The sequence below is a fragment of the Microcaecilia unicolor genome, chromosome 2 (assembly GCF_901765095.1).
Source record: "Microcaecilia unicolor chromosome 2, aMicUni1.1, whole genome shotgun sequence".
Taxonomy (NCBI): domain Eukaryota; kingdom Metazoa; phylum Chordata; class Amphibia; order Gymnophiona; family Siphonopidae; genus Microcaecilia; species Microcaecilia unicolor.
In genome coordinates, this window is record NC_044032.1 from 120,836,916 (window position 1) to 120,857,765 (window position 20,850).

Here is a 20,850-nt window from a genome sequence, read left to right on the forward strand (position 1 = left end):
CCCAATCTTCCAACCCAGTCCCCAAATCCTTTGCCCAACTTTGCCAAATCTCTCCTATGTGATTCTTTTTTTTTTTGGATGACAGAGCTTCACTCCTTATGCACTTGGGTTTTGTCAAGGTAAGAGCCATTGTTACTTGACAAGGATTAGGAGAAAGACTATTTCTTCTTTTTTAGTGTTTCAATATTTTTATGCGTCACTGAAAATAAACAGCTTCAACAACATTTGAAACTAAAGCGCATATAATCATACTAACAAACAATTACCACATTTTCTTCTAAACCTCAGTCCCCTCTGCATCAATACCCACAATACTTAAATATTCTTGAGAGAAAATTATTAAAATATATGGACCGATGAGGAACTTTTGATGGCAAATGATCACACTGAAAAACATCGACTGCAATTCTGATGGTCCTTAAACATGCAATTATTGTGAGTAGTAGAGAGTGTGTTTTATATGTGTTCAGAGTTAGCTCCTACTTATTTAGTGTATCTTTGAGCATGTATTAGTACAGTAGCTAAAATTCCCACAGCATGTAAACTGAACTAACTACAATGCTCTTAGATCTCCGAAGTGTTGAGAAAAACAGACCATATTTTAAGTGTGTAACATATTTAGGTTAAGAGGCCCATATTTTAACAAACTTCTTTTGCTTGCGACCTGTATCCTCTACTGAAAGGCATTCTGTTTACAATATCTCATGCATCTGATTGCACCACTGGAGCAATGAAAGTGGTGATGATTGTAAGATATTTAAATTTAAATGTTTTACTTAATGTATCACACTACTCTACTTAATCACCTAGTCATTTAAGTATCAGTCCAAGTTTTGATGCTTTCAAGTTGTCTCTCATGGATTTTGTTCAGCAGTTGAACGAAAGTGAAAACTTTTTCTAAATACATCTCATTCTTTCAGAAACAGCACAGAGTTGTACTGTGCCATGCTTTTCTAAAGGGAACTGCTGTATCTCTCCTGTCCCTGCAGGGTGCATATGCCATACCTTGATTGGTTCTGCAGGGACCAACCTATTGAACTTGGGGTTTATCTGCTCACCCTCTGCTCTGAGGGCCAGATGCACTAACTTTACGAGCCATTAACGAGCAAGCAGTAAACCCTGGCATGCACTAAATACTTTTTTCGATGACGGTAGTAGCAGATGAGCAAAGCGTGTAGAAACCCTATTGTAATGAGACGCACTAACCTTTTCCAATTGCCTTAACGCTGGACAACGCTAGAAAATCTAACGAGAGGTCTGTACCTCTCTCGTTGGGGCTGGGCGCCCTGGGCAGGATTGGAAAAATTATTTAAATGTAAAAAAAAAAAAAAGAAAGAAAAACCTGGCAGTCTCTGAGCCCATCCCAATGCATTTAGCTGAGCTAACGTGCTGTGATTAGCTCAGAGACTTCTCAGCTGAGTGAAGCACGGGCAAAAAGGACGTTTAAAAAAATCCAAACGTCCTTTTTGCCCGTGCTTCACTCAGCTGAGAGACCTGGACAGAGGGACATTCAAGCAATAGAGCTGTGGCCGAGGTCTTATAATCCAGAGGGGGCGGGTTCAAATCCCACTAATACTTTTGTTTAAAATTGGAGTTATTTTCTCCCCACTTTTTATTTATTTTGAACATTTGTTATTCTGCCATTCATGAACCTTTTCAAGACTAACAACTTCCAAACTGCACTTGCTTGCTACGAGTGAAATTCTGTCAACACATTAGCAAAAGCCCTGGCTCCGATGCTGCAGGCTCTCAGCTGAGCTAAACGCGCTGTGATTGGCTCAGAGACTTCCGGGTCTCTCAGCTGACAGCCTGCAGCATCGGAGCCAGGTTACCTCGCAGGAGGGGGAAAAGCGTTTAGCTCAGCTCAATGCTTCCTTCGCTGTGATTGGTGGAAGATGGCGCTGGGCGGATGGAAATCCTAATGACAGTCTCCAGAATGCTTCTATTTGTACCATGGTAGTGCAGCAGATGCCTGCAGCATCGGAGCCTGTGATTTTTTTTTTTATAATACACTACAGTGAAGAACGTCCATAAAGGATGCTCCTGACGAGCACTTGGCACTTGAGGCGTATTTGGCATGCGAAGAGCAGCCAGCATAATGCTTTGCTGCTCTGCGCATGCTGACCGGCCAATTCTCCGACTGTTTTACGAGGGAATAGAGGAATGCAAGTGAGCTACAACGAGTAGCTCATTTGCATTCTCTTTCCTTGATGCATAGCTGTTCCCCTACCGATTCGCTATAGAATTCGGTAGGGAACGGCTCTAACGACGACTTTTGTGCATCTGGCCCTGAGTCAAGACTCTTGCTTAAGTGCAAACCCCCCAGTGCAGCTTAAAACGTACAACTTGCCTGTTTCATTAAGGTTAGTGACAACACTCGCCTTTAGAGTTCAATAGGAAGTTAAAGCAGCACTCATCTTTGCTATTGTCCACAAGCAAGAAAACCACCACAAGGCATGCAGGAACATGAAGAAATAAGGCAAAGCTGGAATCCAGACATTCACTGGAACATGAATCCAGAACAGGAATAAGAACTGGACAAAAGCAGGATATAAACTAGAAGCTGGACACAGTGCAAGATGTACACAGATGCAGAAGCTATGGCAAATCACACAGCCCTGAATCAGAGCCAGAGTTCCACACTTACATCGGTACTGTCTTTCTTTTTAACATTTATCCGCAATCAAATGATACTACTAATCATTTCTATAGCCATACGCAGCACTGTACACATATGCAGGTACTTTCTCTGTCCCTAGGGGGCTCACAATCTAAGTTTTGTGTACCTGGGGCAATGGAGGGGACTTGCCCAAGGTCACAAGGAGCTGCAGTGAGAATCGAAACCAGGTTGCCAGGATCAAAGCCTGCTGCACTAACCGTTAGACTACTATGGCATACATTACTGCTTCTATGCTGAGGTAATCCAGCTGTTTCCTGCCTATGCAGTCAAGCCTTAACATGGCTCTTCATGGCTGTGTTAGTGCAGTATTTCCCTGGATATCATCTAGTAACCTTGCTCTAAATCTCAGGAAACCTGAATTTTTTATTTTCATATTTGAAAAGACTATATGATTGCAGATAGATACTTCACTATCTATTGTATTTGAAGTACAAAACCTTAGTATAATTCTAGATTGACCATGAAGACTTGTATAAACTGCATCACCAAAAGTGTCTTTTATGAGACAGTTCTTATACAGATGAAAATGCTTGCTCCGTTTGATGATTTTAAGATAGTGGGACAATCTGTGGTACTATCTACCACTGATATTTGTAATTCTATTAAAAGCATTCATCTTCATTTTTGAGATTTTTACAGCTAACCTTGAATGCTTCTTACTGGTTGTAATTCCAAAAAACATTTAAAGTCAAAATATATGATTTACACCAACTACCAATTACTTTGGGAGCAAAGCTAAGGTCATTTTGATTTTTAATGCTATAAAAGATGTTTTTCCCATGTTTATTCGAACAGGTTTATAGTATATACATTCTAACTCACTCCTCTTGGACATAGTAGACTAACTTTCCAAAAAGATCTGAAAGCCCACTTTTTAAGAAAATCTTTCCATGATGATCACCGCTCAGTCATACTGAATACCTACCAACACACCACGAAGCCTGATCACTAACAGAAATTGAACAAGACATGCATCAACTCCTAAAGACAATGTAACACATTTAACAATACTAAACTGTAAGCCACATTGAACAACTAGATTGGAAAATGTGGTGCACAAATGCAAAAAATAAATAAAACATCTTTCTGCTCCTTTCTTTAATGTCATTTCAACTAACAGAAACTTGGTTTTATACCACAGGCTTGATGCTTTGGAAATCCTTGTTAATATCCATTCAGCAAAAAAACTGTCAAGATGAGGGAATACCTTAACTGTTGTTGACTTGATGGGAATATCTAGGGAAGGAGGAAAACGTCTATGAGCAACAGACCTTTTTGTTAAGAAACTAATCCACTTTGGTTCTCAAAAGAAGTAGACGGAAAGATAAGGAAAAAAAGTTTCTCCTTCATAAACTACAGAAAAGGAAGACAGGCAACAATATCTGGAAATACTAAGGAAGCTGGTAGTCAGAAATGCAAAAATGCAAATGGAAGTAAAAATGATCAATAAACAAGATGGGGGGGGGGGGCAATATTTAGATATGTTAATGATAGACAAAGTACAAAAGTAGTATTGAGAGACAAAGGTGAAGAGGAAAAATATGTAGACGCTGATGATAAAGCAGAATTGTTCCAGAAATATTTCTATTCTGTGTTCACAGATGAAAAGCAGGAACCACAGAAAACAGATAGGATTAGAAGTAAGGTAGACCATAAACAATTTTCAGAATCTGTTTATGAGGATCTAGCTAAACTTACGTCAGACCATGTGATTGAGCTGGATGGGATACTTAGGGAACTTCTGGCAGCTCTGCTGACCTTTTCAATGCTTCTTTAGCATCAGGAATGGTCCCAGATGACTGAAGGGCTTATTTCGTTCCACTCCACAAAGCGGAAGAAGAAGGCTGGGAACTACAGTCAGTTAGTATGACCTCTGCACCGAGATAGTGCAGTTTCCGGAATCCAAGGTATTGCAGGATTTGAGGCAGCACGGTTTTACTAGAGAGAAAAATTTATCAGACTTTCTCATGAGACCTGATTGAATAACCAGCGAGCTGGATTAACTGTACTTAGATTTCAGCAAAGCCTTTGACACAGTTCCGCATAGGTAACAAATAAACTGAGCACCCTCCAAATGGGCCCCAAAGTTACCGACAGGGTTAGAAACTGGTTAAGCATAAGGCAACAAGATTAGTAATAAAGGATTTTAACATTTTTGTAAGTAATATCGTGGAAGGGCCATCTGATAGGTTTGCCCCTTTGCATGTGATACCAAAATCTATAATAGGGTAGACACCCAGATGGGATAGGCAACATGAGAGGGGCAGGACCGCCAAGAGACTGGGCCGGGCCAGGGGCAAGGCCGCCCCCCCCCCCCCGATGTCGCCACCCGCCGCTCCCCCTCCTCCTCCTCTCATGTCCCACCCTCACCGGAAGTTACGTCAGACAAGGGGCGGGACACAGGGAGGGAAGAGGCTCGAAGGGAGGCAATCTGCTGCCCTGCTGCCTGCACCGCTTTCACATGGAGGTGACAGGCACTATGATTTCAATGCAGGGGGCCTGGCCCGGTGGCAGACGGTCCACGACGGAGGGCGGGTGGGACTGCGGCGCGGGCCCCCCCTTGGAGGCCTGGGGAATTTTGTCCCCCCTGCCCCCCCCCCCCCCTCGGTGGCTATGGAGAGGGGATCTTGCACAGCAGAAAGAATGGTCTAGAATTTGACAGCTACAATTTAATGTTAAAAAATTCAGGACAATGCTTTGAGCTACATAAACCCAAAGGAGCAGTACACTATGAAGGATAAAGTATTTTTGTGCACAAAAGAAAAACAGGACTTGGGAGAGATCATACCTCTTATTAAGGTGGCCATACAAGTAGAAAAAGTTCCACTTTTACATGTAAACATGTGCAAAGTGATGCATATGGGAAAGAGGAATCCAAACTACAACTACATAATGCATGGTTTCACATTAAGAGTCACTGCCAAGGAAAAGGATCAAGGCAGCTTGTGTTTAACCTTGCAAGCTACATTTTTCATGGAAAATTATGTCACTTTCCAGCTGGGATTAGTTTTCCATCCTGGGAGCACTGGCCACTAAAATACAGTCTGATGATCCCAAGGAGCCTCTTAAAAGGTTCTGATTATGGGGGTAGGGGAACATATAGATCCCAGAACCAGGAACCCCCATAATTCCTTCCCCCCTACCACCAGAACCCCTGGTGGCTAGCAATCCCAGTCTGCTTCTGTCCATTGGTGCATGGGTTCAAAATAGTGATCAAAACGCCCTAGTTGTAGACTTGTGATTTCACTAGGTGCTAAGTTAAATACAGGACCATGCTTCACTGTCCTTCTGCTGTTTGGGTTATAAAGGTGTTTTTTTTGCACTGCACTGGAATATTTTTTCTCTTGTGTACTGAATACTCAAGTTTCTATTTGATTTAAAAGTTAACCATTACAACAGAATGAAGTTGCATATACAGTATGAGGAAAAAAAGGTTGAGCTATGTGGATTTAAAGTAAAAATATTAATGCATCTTTAATCAATACTGGAACATTGTCTGCACAGTAGGACTACAGTGCTGAGAAAGGTTTGTGCACCCCAGTAGATACAAGCTTCTACCATGGTAGTCATCTTTGATCAAAACCATTCTTTTCCTATACACTAAAAAGGGTCTTAAATTTTTTTTGCTTGAGACAGAATGTAAACACTAGGTACGATAAGACTTACTATTTCACATTCTGAATTAATCCATTTCTAGATGCCTTAGCACAATTAAATTGGCTAATCAGAATCAGGCATTTGCAAAACTGCACAAGTACACTAGCTTACAAAGTGGTCTTCATGACAGTTTGGGCATCCTGTCCACTATGAATTTAGTGCAATTGTTCTTAACCTTTTTGAGCCATGGATGCTTTTGAGAGTTTGGTGAAACGTACAGACCCCTTCTCAGAAGAAATGTACTTAAATGCATAAAATACATAACATGCTTTCAGAGAAAAGAGGTACTTCAGGAGTAGCTTAATGGTTAGTACAGCAGGCTTTGAGCCTAGCAACCTGGGTTCAATTCCCACTGCATAGAAAAATAGAGGCAAATAAAGACCATATGGCCTATCCGGTCTGTCCATCCATGCCACCTATTCTCCCTTTCATTCCCTTAAAGATCCTATGTACTTGTCCCAAGCTTTCTTGAATTCAGATATACTTCTCATCTCCACCACCCCACCCTTTCCGTGAAGAAGTATTTCCTCAGGTTACTTCCGAGTCTATCTCCTTTCACTTTCATCCTATGCCCCAGAGCTTCTTTTCAACTGAACGACTCACTTTCTTTGCATTTATGCCATGAAGGTATTTAAATGGTTCTATCGTATCTCTCCTCTCCCACCTTTCTTCCAAAGTCTACATTTTGAAATCTTTTTAAGCCTGTCCCCATACGCCCCTACTGGCCATTCATCTCCCTAGTAGTACCACACGATCCAATGGTAAGGTAGTAGGTAACCTTTTAGAGCAGCGGAAATTTAAAAAACAAAGTGCCCAACATGGCCATGTTTCATCTACATAAGGCTGCTTCAGGGGTAGATAACTATTAGATAAACAATTTTAAATTAAAAACTAATTCATCTAGTTCTACTGTAGGCCCCTTCCAGACGACAAACACTTCATCAACATAGCACCACAACCTGCTTAAACCTCACCAGTTTATATAGTTTTGATTCTTCCAAGTTCACCATGAATAAATTTGCAATGGATGGGGAAAGATGCCCCCATTGCTATTCCTAACAATTGCAAGTATAACTGAAGTTTGTGGGACCTGACCAAGGACAAGGGCAGAGTTCAATGCTGTGTGATCACCTCTACCGACTCCTATTGTGGTATCATAGTATATAAAGAGTGCACACCCATGGTTACTAGTAAAGTGTCAACAGGTGTCCCGATTTAATTTATCTAATTTATTTTTTTTTTTGTTACATTTGTACCCTGCGCTTTCCCACTCATGGGCAGGCTCAATGCAGCTTACATGGGACAATGGAAGGTTATGTGACTTGCCCAGAGTCACAAGGAGCTGCCTGTGCCTGAAGTAGGGATCGAACTCAGTTCCTCAGTTCCCCAGGACCAAAGTCCACCACCCTAACCACTAGGCCACTCCTCCACCCATTATTGAGAAAATGAGAGGTCTTTTAAATAAGAGCAGATCTCTGGAACTAGCAGGGTTAGGAAACTATCCACATATTTACCAGATCTTTCCAGTAAAGAGTCACGGGCGGACACAATAGGGTGTCCTGGTGGACTTGACTTAAGGTTTTATGAATTTTTGGCACAATATAAAATATAGGTATTTTAGCAGTATGACGATTCAAACATTATATTAATTTTCAACAAAAAAAAAACAAAATTACCGCTTCTGAAGTAATGTCTTTAATTTGCTCTAATAAACCATTCATTGGATCCTCAATTAAACGCTGTTACACAGTTTCATCTGACAATTGACACATTATCGCATCCATATAATCTTACCTATTTAACACTACTACAGTTCTGCCACTATCTGCTCTACGTAACACTATATTAGAATTCAATTTCAAAAAAGTTTCCAAAGCCTGTTTTTCTTGAATAGTTAAATTGAAGAACAACACAGCACATTCTTGTTCAATCTGAGAAACTTCCTGCATAATAAGATTTTGAAAGGTCTCAATGGCTGGATCCATAGGTCCTGGGGGAGACCAGGAGCTCTCTTGCCAGACACCTGAATAGGATTTAAAATTGATTTTCTGCCTGCAAAATATAGCTTTAATTGTAAAGAACTTATAAATTTTGCTACATCAACTCTTAATTGGAAGGGATCATGTTGCTGTGTAGGTATAAAGGACAACCCTTTAGATAATACCTGATGTTCTACAGGAGTTGAATTATATTTTGAAAGATTAATTATAGTGAATTGTCCCTCTCCCTTCGTCTGGCGTATGGCCTGTTTTGTGTTCCTGAGGTTCCCTGTTTTCCCCCGTTCTTCCAACTTCCCTGGCCTCTGCATGATCCTCAGCCCCCCCCCCCCCCCCCCATGGCCCCAGTTTCTTCTTCTTCCCCACTCGATGAATCTGAAGATAAATTGAATTTCGCCTTTTTCTGAGAATCAATATTCCCTTCTTGTGGTCTTATTTTTTGGTTGAATATTGTCAACAGGAAATTCACCCACGAGGTCTCCGCATTGCAGAGGGGCCCCAAGCTGTCCCAGAAGATGAGGAATTTCTGAAAAGATGGCATGGAATTTTAAATCAATGTTCATTAAATCTCATGCTATGTTGATACAAACATTACAGAAAAGAAACAGAAGACAAGAGGTTAAACCAAAATTGGAAGATAAGAAATCAAGCTTAACTACAAACACCTAATTTCAATAAAGCTCTAGAGGATTTTAATAACAAATTGCATAAGTTTTGTAAAGAACTGATGAAAAAAATTAATTTGGAATTAAAAAAAAAAAAAACATTACTCTGAAGGATATGTTATACTAGTAAAAAAAAGCTCGTTTCTCATTGAAATGAAGCGGGCGCTAGCAAGGTAATCACCTTCTGCCATTAATGTTTTTAAGGGAAGTTCCAGCGTCCCCCTCCCTCCCAATTCCAGGGTCCCCCCTCTCCATCCCAGTTCCAGGGTCCCCCCTCCCTTCTTCCCAGTTCCAGGGTCGTCGTCAATAGGCGTAGACTGGGGGGGGCGAGGGGGCAATGCCCCCCAAACGACGAGGACGTGGACTGGCGCTAGAATGAAAAAAAAAAAAAACAAGCAGGCACGCGCTCGTCTTCCGTCCGCCTTCACTGCTTCCCTGCCCTCTCTGTCTGCGTCCCGCCCGAAAGGAAATGACATCAGAGGAAGGCGGGACGCGACAGAGAGGGCAGGGAAGCAGCGAAGCAGACGGAGACGAGCGTGTCTATCTACCCCCTCTCTTCCTACCCTCCGGCGCAGGCAGCACCATCTTCTCTAAGCCCTTTCTTGTTCCTGGCAGCGGTAGCGACGTACACCGCTGCCTCAGCTCTGCCCCGAAGCCTTCTCTTCAAGTTCCTGTTCCCGCATAGGTGGGAACAGGAACTTGAAGAGAAGGCTTCCGGGGCAGACCGAAGGCAGCGTGTATACGTCGCTACCGCTGCCAGGAGCACAGAAAGGTTGAAGACTGCTGCCTGCACCGGAGGGAGGGAGGAAGAGAGGGGGTAAACGGAGTCACGATCCTGGACCTCGCGGGGGGGGGGGGGGGCAGCAGAGGAAGATGAATGGGACTGGGAGGGTGGAGAGCAGAGGGAAGGAGTAAGAGTATGGATGGGACTGGGAGGGTGGGAAGCAGAGTGAAGGAGCAGGAGATGGATGGGACTGGGAGGGGTGGGAAGCAGAGGGAAGGAGCAAGAGATGGATGGGACTGGGAGGGGTGGGTGGGGAGCAGAGGGAAGGACCCGGAATTGGATTGGACTGGGAAAAGGAGGTGAGCAGAGGGAAGGAGCAGGAGATGGATGGGACTGGGAGGGGTGGGTGGGGAGCAGAGGGAAGGAGCAGGAGATGGATGGGACTGGGAGGGGGGGGGGGAGCAGAGGGAAGGACCAGGAAATGGATTGGACTGGGAAAGGAGGTGAGCAGAGGGAAGGAGCAGGAGATGGATGGGACTGGGAGGGGTGGGTGGGGAGCAGAGGGAAGGAGCAGAGATGGATGGGACTGGGAGGGGTGGGGGGGGAGCAGAGGGAGGACCAGGAATTGGATTGGACTGGGAAAGGAGGTGAGCAGAGGGAAGGAGCAGGAGATGGATGGGACGGGGAGGGGGGGGGAGCAGAGGAAAGGAGCAAGAGATGGATGGGACTGCGAGGGGTGGGGAGCAGAGGGATGGACCAGGAGATGGATGGGATTGGGAGAGGTCAGGCACAGCAGAGGGAAGGAGCAGAAGATGGATGGGACGGAGGGATGGTGAGCAGAGGGAAGGAACAGAAGATGGATGGGACTGGGAGGGGTGGGGAGCAGAGGGAAGCCTACTGGAAAGAAGACACTGCATAAAACAGAAGACACTGGGATCAAGCGAATAGAAAAACTACATGATCAGACAACAAAGGTAAATAAAAGTTTATTTTATTCATAATTTATTAATTGAAATGTGTCAGCTTTTTGAAATGTGCATCTGTGATATTTTGCCTGTAAATTTAATTTCCTTCCTCCATATTAGCATATTCATTTGCCATATATATATGCAAATGATATGCTAATATGCTCCGCCCATTTTTTTTTTGCCCACCCCCCCCCCCCCCCAAATGAAACAGTCAAAACTACGCCTATGGTCGTCGTCCCTCCCTCCCTTCCAGTTCCAGGCCCCTCCCTCCAAATTTTAAAAGTCATCCTGACTTACCTCGTCGGGGTTACAGCGGGCTGGCAGCAGCGGTAAAGAAGCGTGCAGGCTGGGCACTTACTTCAGTTTTCCCTTCTCTGTCTCTCAGCTCTGGTCCCGCCCTTGCAGGAAACAGGAAATGAGGGCAGGTCCAGAGCTGAGAGACAGAGAAGGGAAAATGAAGTAAGTGCCGAGCCTGCACGCTTTTTACCACGCGAGGTAAGTCAGGATGACTTTTAAAATTCAGAGAGAGGGGGCCTGGAACTGGAAGGGAGGGAGGGAGGGATGACGACCCTGGAATTGGGAGGGAGGGGGGATGGACGACGACCCTGGAACTCGGAGGGAGGGAATGAACTTCCGGTAGCTGAATATTATATGCAGCCTTCCCTTCCCACCGAGGGCGGGGCACTGAGAGTGAGTGCGAGGCCTGTGGTTGGTCCCTTCTTCTGACGTCGCGTTTCTTTCCCTGGCAACTATACAGAGTTCCCTCGAGGGCTGGGTGATTATGAACCCTATGAACACTTCATGGCTTCACTGCCACGGAGTCAGCTGCACAATGTTGGAGGTGTGAATTATTATATTAGATTTGGATGAGACCATTAGCAGCCATCCCCAGGCAACTGAGGTTTTATTTTGTTAATTGTGAATATATGTCCAGCACTTCCTGTCTCTCATAGCCAATTTAAGCAAAATTATAATTAGGGATTACATATTTACATTTTGCTTTTTCCAAAAGAGTTATTCTTAAATATCTTTTTTATGATCATGTTTTAATTAATTGGTTTATTCCTTATCCCTTTCCCTACAGTTTGATTATCTGAAGTGTAACTTTGGCCTCCTACTGTATTCTACTTTCTTTTATTTCATGTAAACCACAAATACTTTTGTTTAAATTTGTGGTATAGCAAATAAAAGGTGAATTATGAACTATGTTTGTTTTTCACCAAACAAAGAACCTAATCCCAACTGTCCAGCAAGGTGATGAAGGTATCATGGTGTGGGTCTGCTTTGAGATGGCTTGCTATCATTGATGGAAGCAGAAATACTGCTTCATATCAGATAATTCTACAAAGAATGTCAAGCCACCTCACCTGTCTGTGAGCTGAAGCTAAGGAAAAACTGGATCATGCAGAAAGAGAACAGCCCTAAACATTCAAGTACCTCTTTGTTGGAACATCCAAATGGCAATGTATCAATTTTCAAAGAAACTGCAACTATAAGTAAATCTACCACAGAATGACTGAAGAGATTTCATGTTTTAGACTGGCCAAATCAAAGTCCAGCCTAAACACTGTTCAATATTGCAGCAAGATCTGATGCAACCTGCTCACGCAAGGAAACTTTCAAATGTCTAATTTGAAACAGTTCTGTATGGAACAGTGGGCCAAATTCCTCAAGGTGAAAGAACGATCAAGGAGACACCACCAGTAGTAACCAAGGGGCACATATTGTTTTTCAGATAAGGATAGATATTGTTAAAATTTGGATTAATTTATTCAGCCAAATGTTCTGCCTTACTTAAGATTCTCTCTTATATACTGATTTTAGGTGAAATGTCAAAAAGATGCCTATTTTATAAAGGCCAACTTCTAATGGCAAAGTGTCTTTAACTAGATCACAATTATCAATACAAACTTGATATCCACCGAATCTCCTGAATATTTATTTGTTGCATTTGTATCCCACATTTTTCCCACCTATTTGCAGGCTTAATGTGGCTTATATAATACCGTAGAGGCGATCGCCAGTACTGGTATGAAACAAATACAGGGTGAGGTTATGGTAGAGTAAAGTTCATGTGTGTGACAGACACCTAGGAGAATCATAAGAGGAAGAGTTATGTCCAATACAAGCTTTGGGGTTTTTGTGTTGCAGGGTTAATGCATTTAGGTTGGTTCGTTAGAGTATGCCCTTTTGAACAGGTTAGTTTTTAGTTGTTTCCAGAAGTTTAGGTGGTCATATGTTTTCACGGCGCTTGGTAATGCATTCCATAGCTATATCACTCATCCAGCTGCCAAAGTAACATCTATATGTAAAATCGGTAGCCTCAGTGGTGCCGCTCAGCGACTGCATTTTTACGCTGAGACCTACACACCAGTATCGTCATTGGTCGACCGTCTCCATCCTATTCTCTCACTACTTAGTGATTTATACATTAAGTAATTTTAATCCTTTCAAAATGTTAAAGTGACTTTTAATGAATACTCATCTCGTGTCAGTCGGCCACAGGGGAAACATGCTCCGACACGACACATGTTTCGTTTAAGCTTCCTCAAGGAGGTCCCCTACAAATGAAAGTGGATAAGTTTTGACCAGGTGCATTATGTCGGCAGGCTGTATGCAAGTTAACTTTAGGTAATTGGGCATTGAAAAAATGTTCTGATGTTTACAACATCCAAAGGGACTGTGGTTAACTTATCCACTTTTCATTTGTAGGGGACCTCCTTGAGGAAGCTAACGCGAAACACGTGCCGTGTCGGAGCACGTTTCCCCTGTGGCCGACTGACACGAGATGGAGTATTCATTAAAAGTCACTTTAAAATTACTTAAGTAGTGAGAGAATAGGATGGAGGCGGTCAACCAATGACGATACTGGTGTGTAGGTCTCAGCGTAAAAACACAATCACTGAGCAGCAACACTGAGGCTACCGCTTTACATATAGATGTTACTTTGGCAGCTGGATGGAGTGATATTCAGGAGATTTGGTGGATATCAAGTTCGTATTCATATATTTTATAAAGCAACACAGGAACCTACAATAAATTCTCACCTGCTCCAAAAGGTGTAAACGCGTTCCTTCTCTTTGCATGTTCCAAACTTATTTTTTAAGTTATGCATGTAGGACTAAATTCTATATATGACACCTGTAAAATCAGTGACAAAATTTCTGCCTAGGTGTATTCTGTAAACAGCACCTAGATTTAGGCACAGTTTATAGAATACGCCTAGTGGATTTATAGAATATGCCTAGAGGCCATGCCTGCACCTAGCTCTATGCATGTCCAATTTTATGCCGAGTAAACTTGGTGTAAATACCGGTGCCTAAGTTAGGCACAGAACAGGTGTATTCTATAACCCTATATGTACATTTTTGGAATGTCCAATACCCACCCATATACACCCATGGCCATGCCCCCTTTTAGCAGAAACATATTAGAATTTACGTGCTTCACTTTACAGAATACTCTTAGCAAGTTGTGCGCATAAGTTCTAATGCTAATTAGTGTCAATAATTGCTTGTTATGTGGCAATTATCAGTGCTGGTTGGCTAAATAAATTGCATACGCAAAACCCAAATATGACCGAATTTGCGCGTGCAGTTTCGGTTGCCCTGTATAGAATACGGGGGATATTGCAATGCTGATCATGCTATTTTCCTAGGTATGCAAGCATGCAGTCTTCATAACAGTAGGTGGGATCTTTAGCATGCTTATAACCACATGCAATTTTATTAGAGAAATTTTCCATGTTAAAAGCATCCCTCGTATATACTCCACTGAAAAACTGCTGTCTACTTTAACTCCTTACAGGTCACTCACAATCGTGACTATTTAAGAAGAACTATCTAAAGGAAAGAGTATCTTACAAAGTAAGAGACGGTCAAAGCTAGTTAAGAAAAAGAGGAACTACTGTTTGCATGGGGATCCTGTACATCCTGCCAGCAACACATCTCTAAGAAAACAACTTCTATTCCAGAAAGGACTGTGGAAGACAGGAGAGCTAGACTGAATCCTGAGATTGTGATGACTTCTTATTTATCCACAGATTAAAAAACCATAACAGTGCTTCACAGGAATATTTTTCCCTCTAGGGCATTTTAACAGTGTAAATTAGGATTCCTTAGTGTACGAAATCACCTATTGTTGGGGTTGGAAGGGTACAAGGTGGTGGTGGGAAGGAGGGTATTATAGCTGCTCATTGTTATTATTGTTAGCAGGGACTGTCCTTCTATGTTAAATTGTACAGCGCTGCGTAACCCTAGTAGCGCTTAGAAATGTTAAGTAGTAGTAGTAGTAGTATTTGTAATTTATACACAACAGTTGCACAGCATATTGTTCCTTTTAATACTTTAATAAAAATATTTAAAATATAAAATCATAAGTGTTCAAGGTTTCTGCAGATGAGGACAGAGCCACAGGGACGGGGTGGGGATGGAGACAGGGTGGGGATGGAGACAGAACTCACAGGGACGGGGACAAACTTTGTCCCCGTGTCATTCTCTAATCTTGCAACCTCCCAAGATGTCTTTCCTTTCCCTAAATTCCCAACTCATCCTCAAGATGAGAGCAGAAATGATCCCCACAAATTGAGCAGATTCTTCAATTTTCTGTTCAGTCATCTTTATACCAAAGAAGTATGCTAGAAATTATTAGGAAAAGGATGGTGAATAAGACTGAAAATACTATAATGCCTCTGTATTGCTCCATGGTGCAGCCACACCTTGAGTACTGCATTCAGTTCTGGTTGCCGTATCTCAAAAAGATATAGCGGAATTAGAAAAGGTTTAAAGAAGAGCGAAACAAAATGATAAAGGGATGGAATGCATCTCGTATGAGGAAAGGCTAAAGAATTAGGGCTCTTCAGCTTGGAAAAGAGATGGATAAGGGGTGATAGATTGAGGTCTACAAATCCTGAGTAGTGTAGAGCGAGTAGAAGTAAATTACTTTTTTACTTGTTCCAGAAGTACAAAGACTAGGGGACCCTTGAAGTTACATGGAAATACTTTTAAAATAGGAGGAAATGTTTTTTCACTCAACGAATAGTGAGCTCTGGAATTCTTTACCAAAGGATATTAACAGCGGTTTAACATATCTGGGTTTAAAAAAAGGTTTGAACAAGTTCCTGGAGGAAAAGTCCATAGTTTGCTATTGAGACAGACATGGGGAAGCAACTGCTTTCCCCGGGTTTGGTAGCATGGAATGTTGCTGCTAATTGGGTTTCTGCCAGGTACTTGTGACCCGGCTTGGCCACTGTTTGGAAAACAGGATATTGGGCTAGACGGACCATTGGTCTGACCCAGTATTGCTCTCTTATGTTCATTACAATTCCATGGGAAACCAAGACTGACACACGCAGCCAGGGGGTATTTCTCTACTACCCAAAAATTAGGCACCAGGATGCTGTGTGCTAAGCATGAATTCTATATCAGCAATTACACTAGTATTCTGTAACTACATGTAAGTCCAAAATTACACACCTATCTTTAGGTGTGAGCACTTAAGCTAGCTCAATGGCTAGTGTAAATGCTCACACCTAACTGCTGATAGTAGTCCATAAGTGCTAGGCACGTCCCTGCCCCTCCCACAAACCATACCCTTTGTAGTAACATACTACAGAATTTGCACACTGAAGCTATGGAATACCAAGTGCAGTTAATGCCCGTTAACACCAATTAATGCCATTTAGCAGCTAATTTAACAAGTTACATGTATAGCTGGCAATGTTCTATAACTTGGATACACAACTTTGCACATTAACTTCCACATTCTATAAATGGCAACTAAAGTTGTGCATGCAAGTTGGCACTCATTGCTGATTTGCCCATGCAACTTGTTTAACAAGCTAATCAGCATTATTGGCCACAAACAAGCAATTATCGGCACTAATTAGAATTTATGCGAGCAACTTTCTAAGTGTATTCTGCAAAGAGGTGCATGTAAATTCTAATGCGTAGATCACAAAAAGGGTGTGGCCATGGGAGAGGCACAGGCGTTCCCAACAATTACACACACTGTTACAGAATACTCCCGATCCATGCCTAAATAAGATATGAGCATTTACACCAGGTTTTAGTTAGCTTAAATGGCTGCACCTCAATTTTAATCGCAGGACGGCTGCTACACATATTCTATAACCGCGCCTAACTTTAGGCGAGGTTTATAGAATAGCACTATGCGCAGAATTTTTCAGCGCTAATTTTTTTTTTGCCATATACAGAATCTGGCCTCAAGTGTAAATTGTGCATGCAAAATTATTTTTTATTTAAATATTTAATTTATACCATGCATCCCCTAAGCAACTTACAAAAAAACCATACAACATAAAACCAACACAGTAAAAACTAACAAACAAAGAAAACCATCGTAAAACATCAACAAAAGATTGTACAAAAATATGAGTTCTCAGTGCCTGTTTAAATTTCTGGTCATTATAGAATGAGGGGGCAAGTGCCTGCAAGATACTACCTCCTGCAAACCAGACCAATTAACATTAGCATGATGACCCTGGGAGAGCCATCAGTGCATTTTCTGACTGTTGAACTGAAAGAAAACAGGGCAGTCACAAGATCCCAAAACACAATCTCTCTTCTTTTAAAAAATACAGTTACCTAGTCAAATGGTTGCAAAAAACACGGAACATGAAAACGTGTCCCCTCCCCCCCAACACACACAGGTAAAAGATAGACAAAACTCAAATAGTTTATAACTTCATTCCACAGTCATCTTCCAGAGAAAATACAAATAAGTATCTAATGAAAATCCAGATGAAAACGCTAAGTACAATACATTTATACAATCTACTTGGTAGAAGCACTAACATCAGCACAGTGGTAGCGTGAATCCTCAAGTCTTTACTTCTGAGGAATTCTGCACCAATGTACGATGCAGAATTCATGCGAAATTTGCCCAGGGTGCAAATTAGCTAGAGATACAAGAAAATCCTTCAAAAAATGTAAGGAGGATCTGACTGAAAATAATAAAACAGCAAGTCAAATGCAAAGCGCTGATAAGGGAGGCAAAGAAGGACTTTGAAAAAAATATTGCATTGGACACAAAATACATTGCAAAAGTTGTTTTTTAGCTATATTCAAATCTATAAGCCGGCAAAAGAATGAGTGCACAGCTAGATGAACGAGGGGTAAAAGGGGCACTCAGGGAAGACAAAGCCAGTAGCAGAGAGATTAAACTAATTCTTTGCTTCGTCTTCACTGAGGAAGATTGGGAGACATACCAGTGCCATTAAAGATGCCAAGCAGAGAAACTGAATGAAATCTCTAAAACCTGGAAGATGTAATGACGCAGTTTGACAAACTGAAGAGTAGAAAGTCACCTGGACTGGATGGTATTCACCCAGAGTACCCACAGAATTGAAAAATGAACTTGCAGAACTATTGTTGGCAATATGTAATTTATCTTTAAAATTAAGCATGGTACCGGAAGATTGGAGGATGGTCAATGTAACAGATTTTTTCAAAAAGGTTCCAGAGGAGATCTGGGAAATTACAGACTAGTGAGCCCAACATTGGTGTCGTGTAAAATGGTAGAAACTATTATAAAAAACAAAATTACAGAGAATATTCAAAAGCATGGATGAGACAAAGCCAATATGGATTTAGAGAAGGGAAATCTTGCCTCACCAATTTGTTACATTTCTTTGAAGGGGTGAACAAACACGCAGATAAAAGTGAGCCAGTCGATACTGTGTATCTGGATTTTCAAAAGGCGTTTGACAAAGTACTTCATGAAAGACTCCAGAGGAAACTGGAGAGTCATGGGATAGGAGGTAGTGTACTATTCTGGATTAAAAACTGGTTAAAGATAAAACACAGAGAGTAGGGTTAAATGGTCAGTATTCTCAATGGAGAAGGGTAGATAGTGTGTTCCTCAGGGGTCTATGCTGGGACTGCTGCTTTTTAACATTTATAAATGATCTAGAGATGGAAGTAACTAGTGAGGTAATTACATTTGCTGACGACAAAAAGTTAGGTTCTTAAATCGCAAAAGGATTATGAAAAATTACAAGACGACCTTAAGAGACTGGGCATTTAAATGGCATTTAATGTGAGCAAGTGCAAAGTGATGTATGTGGGAAAGAGAAACCCAAACTATAGCTACATGATCAAGGTTCCACATTAGGAGTCACTGACCAGGAGAAGGATCTAGGTGTCATTGTTGATGATACATTGAAACCCTCTGCTCAGTGTGTGGCGGCGGCTAAGAAAGCAAACAGAACATTAGGTATTATTAGGAAAGGAGTTTGAAAATAAAAATGAGGACATACTCAAATATTGTGTGCAATTCTGGTCACCACATCTCAAGAAAGATATAGTGGAATTAGAAACGGTACAGATAACAGTGACGAAAATGATAAAGAGGATGGGACGACTTCCCTATGAGGAAAGGCTAAAGCAGCTAGGGCTCTTCAACTTGGAGAAGAAGATGACTGAGAGGAGGACATGAAATCGCTTGTTTATTCTTTCCAACAATACTAGGACTGGGGATGTACAATGAAGCTGCAAAGACATAAATTTAATACAAATCTGAGAAAATATTTCTTCACTCAATGTGTAATTAAACTCTGGAATTTGTTGCCACAGAATGTAGTGAAAGCTGTTAGCTTAGCGGGGTTTAAAAAAGGTTTGTATAATTTCCTAAAAGAAAAGTTTAAAAGCCATTATGAAAATGATTTGGGGAAAATCCACTGCTTATTTCTAGGATAAGCAGCATACAATGTAGTGTATTGTTTTGGGATCTTGCCAGGTACTTGTGACCTGGATTGGCCACTGCCGGAAACAGGATACTAGGCTTGATGGACCTTCGGACTGTCCCAGTATGGCAATACTTATGTACTTAACCACCATACCTCTATTCAGGAAATCTGGTCTGCCCCTACTTGACATTTCGCCCATTAGATTGTAAGCTCCTTGGAGCAGGGACTGTCCTTTTTTCTTAATCTGTACAGCGCTGTGTAACCCTAGTAGCACTCTAGAAATGTTAAGTAGTAGTACTTATGAGTGTAAACTATACACACCAATGCCACAAATCAGCAAGAGATTGTGGAGCAGAGCAGCTGTTTGTAGAAAAGGTTTTTTTAATGCCCAAATAATAAAAAAAAATGCCCGAGCCACTGTCTTTCTGCACCACAGAATCTGGTGACTATATTCTAAAATGTGAAACAGTGAGGGCCCTATTTACTAAGCCGCGCTGTAGGTGCGCTAAGTTTTAGTGTATGCTAAAAATTACAACACACTAATGCTAGAGAGACCCATAAGAATATAATGGGCATCTCTATCATTAGCGCGCCTACAGTGCAGTTTAGTAAACAGGGAAACCAGGTGAGTTTAACCTACTTCTCCCAGCAACACTGGTTTGTGATCTTAGGCAAGTCACTTCACCCTCCACTGCCTGAGGTACATTTCAGAATACTCACACACCTGACTACATCTTGCCTCAAGCCTGGATTTGGAAAAGGCAAGTAATTGTTTATCATTTATTAAAACCAATTCAAACACAAATGAATCACCTATTTCCCATGGGTATATCGTAGATGCCAGCTATATTGGGATTTACCACTCAGAGTATCACTCATTATCCAATTTACTGTCAAAATCTAAACTATGGAAATCTATTTACTGACATTTTGCATTTATTCACCACTGTTCCCATTATTTGTGCTGGGGATTAATCACTAATAACTAGACCCCTAGATTGTGGGTAACCTGTAATGAGTTACACTTTATAAATCCTAGTTCCAATGTGAGTTGCTGTATTTCTTCCCTCTAACTCTGTTTTATAAATATAAGAAAACAAGATTTAGGCTATACACTATTAACCCACAGTGGGGCTGGGTGAATTTTTCCATAGCACGTGTCAGGGCCAATGCAGAAAACTAGTATAGGAGAACATAATAGCCATACTGGGTCAGACGAATGGTCCATCTAGCCCAGTATCCTGTGGCCAATCCAGGTAGCAGGCATTGCTATGAGCTGTACATGGGCCTAAGATCTAGGAACAGATTAAGCACAGGAATTGGTTGCACAGTGACCATCAGCATACAGCATACTTGATTTAGTGATAAGTAGGATATTAGATATTGTCTCATTACAGAAAAGTGTTGAAGGGAGCACAACACTAGTACTACGCATGAAAAATTACCACCAGG

General features: G+C 41.7%; 1 protein-coding gene across 4 annotated transcripts in view; it reads right to left on the reverse strand.

Annotated features, from left to right (window-relative positions):
• IQGAP2 (IQ motif containing GTPase activating protein 2) overlaps positions 1 to 20,850 on the reverse strand; it is a 589,818-nt gene that overhangs the window by 565,584 nt on the left and 3,384 nt on the right. The window lies entirely within an intron of this gene.